The sequence below is a fragment of the Rhinopithecus bieti genome, unplaced genomic scaffold, assembly GCF_001698545.2.
Source record: "Rhinopithecus bieti isolate Rb0 unplaced genomic scaffold, ASM169854v2 scaffold_4997, whole genome shotgun sequence".
Classification (NCBI taxonomy): Eukaryota; Metazoa; Chordata; class Mammalia; order Primates; family Cercopithecidae; genus Rhinopithecus; species Rhinopithecus bieti.
The window spans coordinates 26028-33577 of NW_016804531.1; the positions used below are offsets into that span (position 1 = coordinate 26028).

The 7550-nt window shown below is 52.2% G+C and overlaps 1 pseudogene across 1 annotated transcript; it reads left to right on the forward strand.

Moving 5' to 3' along the window:
- The first annotated feature begins 4375 nt into the window (after positions 1 to 4375).
- On the forward strand, positions 4376 to 5673 carry LOC108527633 (adenosylhomocysteinase pseudogene; annotated as a pseudogene). The gene has a single exon (XR_001884869.1). The product of XR_001884869.1 is annotated as an adenosylhomocysteinase pseudogene (transcript).
- The last annotated feature ends 1877 nt before the right edge of the window (positions 5674 to 7550 follow it).

A 7550-nucleotide genomic window follows, 5' to 3' on the forward strand; every position in this document is an offset into this window, starting at 1 on the left:
TTTTTTTTTTTTTTTTGAGACAGTCTCACTCTGTCACCCAGGCTAAAGTCCAGTGGCACGATCTCAGCTCACTGCATCCTCTGCCTCCCAGGTTCAAGCAATTCTCCCACCTCAGCCTCCCAAGTGACTGGAATTACAGGCACCTGCCACCATGCCCACCAAGCTAATTTTTTTGTATTTTCAGTAGAGATGAGGTTTCACTAAGTTGACCACGCTGGTCTCAAACTCCTGACCTCTGGTGATCTACCCACCTTGGCCTCCCAAAATGCTGGGATTACAAGCATGAGCCACCATGCCTGGCCATTTTTTTGTACTCTTATACAATTATATGCCTGCTTTATAAAAATGAACTTATTCTACATATATATGTTATTACATTATTAGGACATGTTCCTAAATGACGTATTACAGTTTCATCATTCTTTTTTAAAACTTTTTTCCTGAGACAGTGTATTGCTGTGTTGCCCAGGCTGGAGGGCAGTGGCCTAATCACAGGTCACTACAGTCTCGAAATCCTGGGTTCAAGGGATCCTCCCATCTCGGCCTCCGGAGTAGCTCAGGTAAGTTTAAATTTTCTTTTTTTTTTTTTTTTTTTTTTTTGGCCTGGTGCAGTGGCTCACGCCTGTAATCTCAGAACTTTGGAAGGCCGAGGCAGGCCTTGGGGTCAGGAGTTCAAGACCATCCTGGCCAACATGGTGAAACCTCGTCTCTACTAAAATTACAAAATTAGCTGAGCGTGGTGGCAGGTGCCTGTAATCCCAGTTACTCGAGAAGCTGAGGCAGGAGAATCGCTTGAGCCCAGGAGGTAGAGGGTGCATTGAGTCAAGATCGCGCCACTACGCTCCAGCCTGGGTGACAGAGCAAGACCCTGTCTCAAAATAAATAAATNTTCTTTTTTTTTTTTGAGATGAAGTTTTGCTTTTGTTGTCCAGGCTGGAGTGCAATGCCATGATCCTGGCTCACTGCAACATCCACCTCCCAGGTTCAAGTGACTCTCCTGCCTCAGCCTCCTTAGTAGCTGGGATTACAGGCATGAGCCACCATGCCCAGCTAATTTTGTATTTTTAGAGGACATGGGGTTTCTCCACTATTTTTACTAGACCTTGATCACATAAAAAAGATTGTGTCTCTTCCATTTATTATGCAGCCTGTACACAATTGACACAATGGGGAGCTCAGCAGAGGACGCAGAGTGACAGCAGCCTCCCTTCACTGGAATAGTCATGTCTAGACACCTCTTAATCACTCCTGAGAAGTAGGGATGGGTTCAGTGTATGAGAATAAGAAATGGAGGCTCCAGGGTTGAGACAATTTGCCCAAAACACACGTCTTGTGGGAAGCACAGTTGTGACCCCCCAGGTCTCTTGGGCTTGCGGGTTCCTGCTCTCCTGTGGGCCCCCAGGAGACGTTGGCTGCCAAGAGAAGGAGGAATCCTCCTGGGCGGAGGTTAACTTTTGCCACTCCAGGATTTGCCCACCCTGGGGTCCTGCCAGGAATGTTTCCCCAGCACCACCCTCCCCATGCCACCTCCTAACTGGCTGTCTTCTTCCCACCATTCAGCAAACACATCCTACCTCCAGGACCAGCCCCTTCATCTCAGGAAGGCTCTCATGGGACTCCCAGAACCCCCATGGCTCCTGGAGCCCTGAGGGAATAACGCCCTGGGTGGGCAGTGATTTGTTTTCCCATCCAGTGCAACCTTGGAGGTAATAGACAAGAATGTCCCGTGATGCGAAGCACTGGTTGTCCTGAACCCCGGTCCAGTGCCCTTTGTTCTAAGCACATAGCATCCCCAGGCTGTTCCTGGAGGTGTGGTCTGGGGTTGGTAAGGATAAGCTGGACCAGCTGGGCCAGGGGAGGCAGCCGTGCCCGGGGCACATAGCCACTGCCCAGAGCTGCCCCCAGAGCTGGGAGCTGTCCTGCTCATGGCGCTGTGAGACGCCCTCCAGAGAGGAAGATGGAAGCTGTCTCCGTGCCCCGGGACTGATGAAGGGCCCATTCCAGGCCTTTGCACACCCAGGCTCGCTACCCTCCTGGGAGCCCTGTCCTGTGGGCCAGGACCTAGGCGCCCTCACTGATGGCATTCTCAGAAGCTGAGCCGCTCCTCACACATGTGCACATAGAGGCATGTCCACACCAAGACACATGTGGGTGTCTGGGGACAATGAGTCTGGAGGTGGGAGCGGGCCCCTTCCAGAAGGTTCTGGCCAAAGTCCAGTTATGAAGGTGAGCTGAGATGGGCTCCCTCAAAGGAACCATAGTGTGGGGAGCCCTGGGCAGAGCCTAGAGAGAAATGCCAGCCCTGAGACTGAGATATGATCCAGGGAGATGCACTGACTTGTGTCCTCCCCAAAATTTATATACTAAAGTCCTGACCCCTGGTTCCTCAGGATGCAGCTGTACTGTGTTTGGAGAGGATTTGTAAAGGTTAAACAAGGTCATTAGGGTGCGCCCTAATCCAGTACGACTGGTGTCCTTACAGGAACAGTTTAGGAAACAGACATGCACAGAGGGAACAGCATGGGAGGACGCAGGAGGAAGGCGGCCGTCAGCAAAACCCAGCTCCATGAGACTCAGAGGACACGACCCCCACCCCTTGACCTTGGACTTGCAGCCTGCAGAATTCTCAGGAAAAGTGTCGTTTTTTGTCACTCAGTGCGTGGAACTTTGTTCTGGCCCCTAGTGGACAAATATAATGGCTTTGCTGTTAACAGCCTAGTGGACAAAATACAAAGGCTTCGTTGTTAACAGCCCAGACCCACATTTCCTGCACATAAGGCATGGGACTCCCTCATCCCCTCTGCCCAGGCCCAGCCCTGGTCTCCGAGCTGAGCTCACCGGGTAGGCTGCAGGCAGCAGGAGGGAGTGGGGCCTGATGGAAGGGGCGGTGCTGAGGCAGTGAGGGTGGCAGGGGGATGCTCGCTTGCTCATGTGGCTCAGCTTCGTGGAAGCATCGGGAGCAGGAGTGAAGGAAGCAAGGTGACAGGAGCCACTCATGGGGAGACAGATGGGCAGGCTCCTCCACATGCTGGAGACAACTTTGGGGGCACCTGCTCCACCCACTGCCACACCCTCAAACTTCCCCATACCCCGTGCAGGGTCCAGCAGCAGCCCTGATTGTATGGTATGACCTTGGTGGTCAGATCAGGCATGCACAGCTTGACCCAGACTATGGGATCAGAATCTCTCCCCAGCAACGTGGCCATGGGGTCTCTGAAGAGAGGACGAGCAACCACAGACTGCAGGGCTACTTGCAACAGCCAAGTACACAGAGAGGCAGAGGTGGGGAGAAGGGAGCAGGTGTGGAGGGAGAGGAGGGGCAGAACTGAGGCCGCATAGCCCAGAGAGCAGGGAAAATTGAAGGAGACCCCAAGCAAGGGTCCTGTGGGCTTTCCAGTGTCTGGTCCTGCTGAGACCTGGCTGCTCTTGTGATCATGAGTTGGCAACCTACAGTCACTACAGCCCTGTCCTTCTGGTCTCCTCTTGGGTCCTGCCTCTGCCCAGCCTGTAGCCAGGCTCAGGCTGGGATCTCCCATATGGACCCTAAGGCAGGCTTTCTTACACTTTCCATAGAAATTCTCCAGCTGATAGAAGTGAACACCCCAAGCTGGGGCCACATTCTCAAGTGGTCTGTAAAATTTTTGCAAGGTTTGTGGTTCATCCAAAAGATTCATAATTTAAAAATGGAATTCTTGATAGTTGAGTCAAGGCAGATTAGATTTCTGGTGAGGGTCAGCTCTCTGGTTCATTGTTAGCATCTTTTGGCCAACAATGTCTCCTGTGTCCTCCCACTGTGGAAGGAGGGAGGCAGCCTTCTGGGGCCTCTTTTATAAAGGCACTAATTCAATCCATGAGGCTCCGCCCTGGTGACCTAATCACCTCCCCATACTCCCACTTCCTGACACCATTCCTTGGGGTTTAGGATTTCAGCATATGAATCTTTAGGGGACACTAAATTTCAGGTCATAGCACTTGGACTTATACCATTGCCCCACCCCCACCCCTCTAATTCTTGGGCCTTCGGACTCAGACTGAGTCACACCACTGACATTCTTGTTTCTCTAACTTGCAGATAGCAAACCGTGGGACTTCTCGGTCTCCATAACCACATGGGGCAATTCCTATAATAAATCTGCTCTTACATATACCCGTATATATCCTGTTGGTTCTATTTCTCTGGATAACCCTGGCTAATAAACACTGAGGGCACCTGTGCAATACCAAGGGCCTGGCCATCTGCTTGAAATGTAAAATAGAAAACATACACACGCACACACACACACACATACAGAGAGAGAGAGACCCTGCCCAGAGCCACCCACCCAGTGCCTGTCTCCAGACCAAGGCCCAGTCCCCTTCACCTGTCTCCATCATAAGCGCCACCAGCCTGTCTGACAAACTGCCCTGCAAAGTTATTGACATTGGCCTGGCCGCCTGGGGATGCAAGACCCTGAACATTGTGAAGAAGGAGATGCCAGGCCTGATGCACATGCGGGAGCTGTACTAGGCCTCCAAGCCACGAGGCTCCCAGGCTCCAAAGGCACCCACATCGCCAGCTGCCTGCACACAACCATGGAGACAGCCATCCACATTGAGACCCATCACCCTGGGTGCCCCAGCAACAACATCTTCCTCACCCAGGACCACGTGTTGACTGCCATTGCCAAGTCTGGCATTCCAGTGTACACCTGGAAGGGCGAAAGGACAAGGAGTACCTGTGGTGCATCGAGCAGTCACTATAATTCAAGGACGGGCCCTCAACATTATTCTGGAGGATGGGGGTGACTTCGCCAACCTCTTCCACACCAAGTACTCACAGCTCTTGCTGGGCCATCTGAGGCACTTCCAAGGAGACCAAGACTGGGGTCCACAACCCACACAGGATGCTGGTCAGTGGGATCCTGAAAGTGCCTGCCATCAATGACAATGACTCCATCACGAAGAGCAAGTTCGACAAGCTCTATGGCTGCTGGGAGTCCCTCATAGATGGCATCAAGTGGACCACAAACGTGATGATTGCCGGCAAGGTAGCGGTCATACCAGGCTATGGCAACATGGGCAAGAGCTGTGCCCAGGCCCTGTGGGGTTTCGGGGCCCACATCATCATCACCAAGATCGACCCCATCAACGCACTGCAGGCTGCCATGGAGGGCTATGAGGGGACCACCATGGACGAAGCGTGTCAGGAGGGCAACATCTTTATCACCACCACAGGCTGTGTCAACATCGTCCTTGGCCGGCACTTTGAACAGGTGAAGGATGATGCCATCATGTGTAACACTGGACACTTTGATGTGGAGATCGATGTCAAGTGGCTCAGCGAGAACACTTGGAGAAGGTGACCATCAAGCCCCAGGTGACCAGGTACTCGCTGAAGAATGGATGCCGCACCATCCTGCTGGCTGAGGGTTGACTGGTCAACCTGGGTTGTCATGGGCCACCCTGGCTTTGTGATGAGTGACTCCTTCATCAACTAGGTGACTGCACAGATTGAGCTGTGAACCCACCCAGAGCAGTACCCCATTGGGGTTCATGTACTGCCCAAGAAGCTGGATGAGGCAGTGGCTGAAGCCCACCTGGGCAAGCTGAGCATGAAACTGACCAAGCTGACTGAGAAGCAGGCCCAGTACCTGGGGCATCTCCCCTGATGGCCCCTTCAAGGCTGATCACTGATGCTACTGAGAGCCAGGCCTGCGTTTCACCTTCCAGCTGCCGTTCTTGCCCAGGCCCTGCCTCTCCTTCTTAAGAGCAAATAGCACCAACTTAGTGACTGGTCTGTCAGCGTCCCCATCGAAACCCCAGGGCTGGTCACTCCGTTTTAGGCTTCTGCTGCACCCCTCATACTCTTCCAAGTGTGTCAGGGGAACTGAGAGGCCCCTCCTCAAGCCCTGGTCATGGCGGAGATACGAGGGAGACAGCCAGTGAACTGTGAGCTCAGTGGTCTTGGAACTGCTCACTAAGTCAGTCCTCCCTTAGCCTGGATGTCAGCAGTGGAGTCACAAAGCCCACGTACTTTACCATCTAGACCTTCCCCTGGTCTGTGGACTTACACCGTGTGCTTGGTTTACAGGTTTAGTCATTCTTCAGCCCTGACAGACGAGAAGGAGCTGTACTGAAGGGCAAGGAGGAACTGTTTCAATTTTCTGAGAGCTTGGCTTACTGCTGGGCCTTCTCTTAAACCTCATGACAAAGAGGTTGGTACTTTCAGTCCTTGTTTTACAGGAATTAGAATACACTGTTAAGGAAAACTGAGAAAGAACAGAGAAGTGACAGCCAGAGGTTGAGAGGGGCCAGAAAAGCATAAAAGCAGGCACAGATCGGCTACCACTTTGTAACAAGAGAGTTCCTATCACAACCCTGGGTCAAAAGAGAATAATTTGGCTTATAATGTTTATAATGTTAAAATAAAGCAAGAAGGTAGGTTAATAAAATCTCAATGCCATTAAAAGAAAGAGAAAGAAACAGAGAGGGAGAACACAAAATGAAATGAATCTTTCAATAGATTACCCGACCAGGTATGCAAATTACCCAGCACAGCACAGGCAGAAACACTAGGCAGTGCTTGAGACATAGAGTTCCCTTCTGCCCCGTCTCCCTCTACGTGCTGGGCCTACTCAAGGAATTCTGGTGTTCACAAAAGGGGTCAGGGGAACTGCATGAGGACCACAGCTTTGTGTAGGCCCACAAGCTTCAACACAGGCTTATGGATGTGTGGTTGTATATGTGTGCACGCAGAGGAGTCCTGCAGCCACGCCTGGTGGGAGTCTAGGGGAGGCTCCTGGCTTCAAAGAGCCCAAGCCACTAGCCCAGGCTTGGAGACCTGAGCTGAGGGATTGGAGGAAGGGGCTGAGCAGCAAGCTCAGGAATAGCCCAGGCCAGCCAGGAGGACAGTCCACCCAACCAGCGGTGGTGAGGGAGCCTCGCTCCATCCCAGAGCTGGGTCCACTGGCCAGCCAGGTGGAGGGGTTCCTTCAGGCTCCAGTGATGACCTGGCAGGAGGATGAGAACATGCTCTAGGCTGTGAGCCTCTGTGAGAGGTGGGTGGATACTTCCCCCATATCCCCACTCCTGGTTGCAGGTTCTGCATTTGGGGACAGAAACCGAATGCCCAGTACACCTCTACAGACAGCTGCTCTGCATTGACTCCTGGTTCTTCTACTTAAAAGTTGTGGGATGTTAAGCAAGTTGCTTTACATTCTCAGACCTGTAGTTTCCTAATCTATCCAATGTGAAGAAAGTAAGTCAAGCTCACAAAATATTAGTGAGTCTAAAACAATTCACCCGTGGTGATCAGCAGCACATCCCCAAGGAGGATAAAACAAAGTTGACAAAACTCCCCAGTGTTCTGATGTGACATCCCCACCTCCTAGGACCAAGGGTCTAGCACAGAGTAGACGCTTAGAATGTATCAAGGCCCCATTGAGCTCTGGGAGTTCTGGCTGTGCCCACTTTAATGATAAATGATCACAGTGCTGCACTAAGGCAGCTTCACCATGAAGCAGCCATCTGGGAGGGCCTGGTGGTTCAGCTCCCGACTGCGGAAGGGGGCA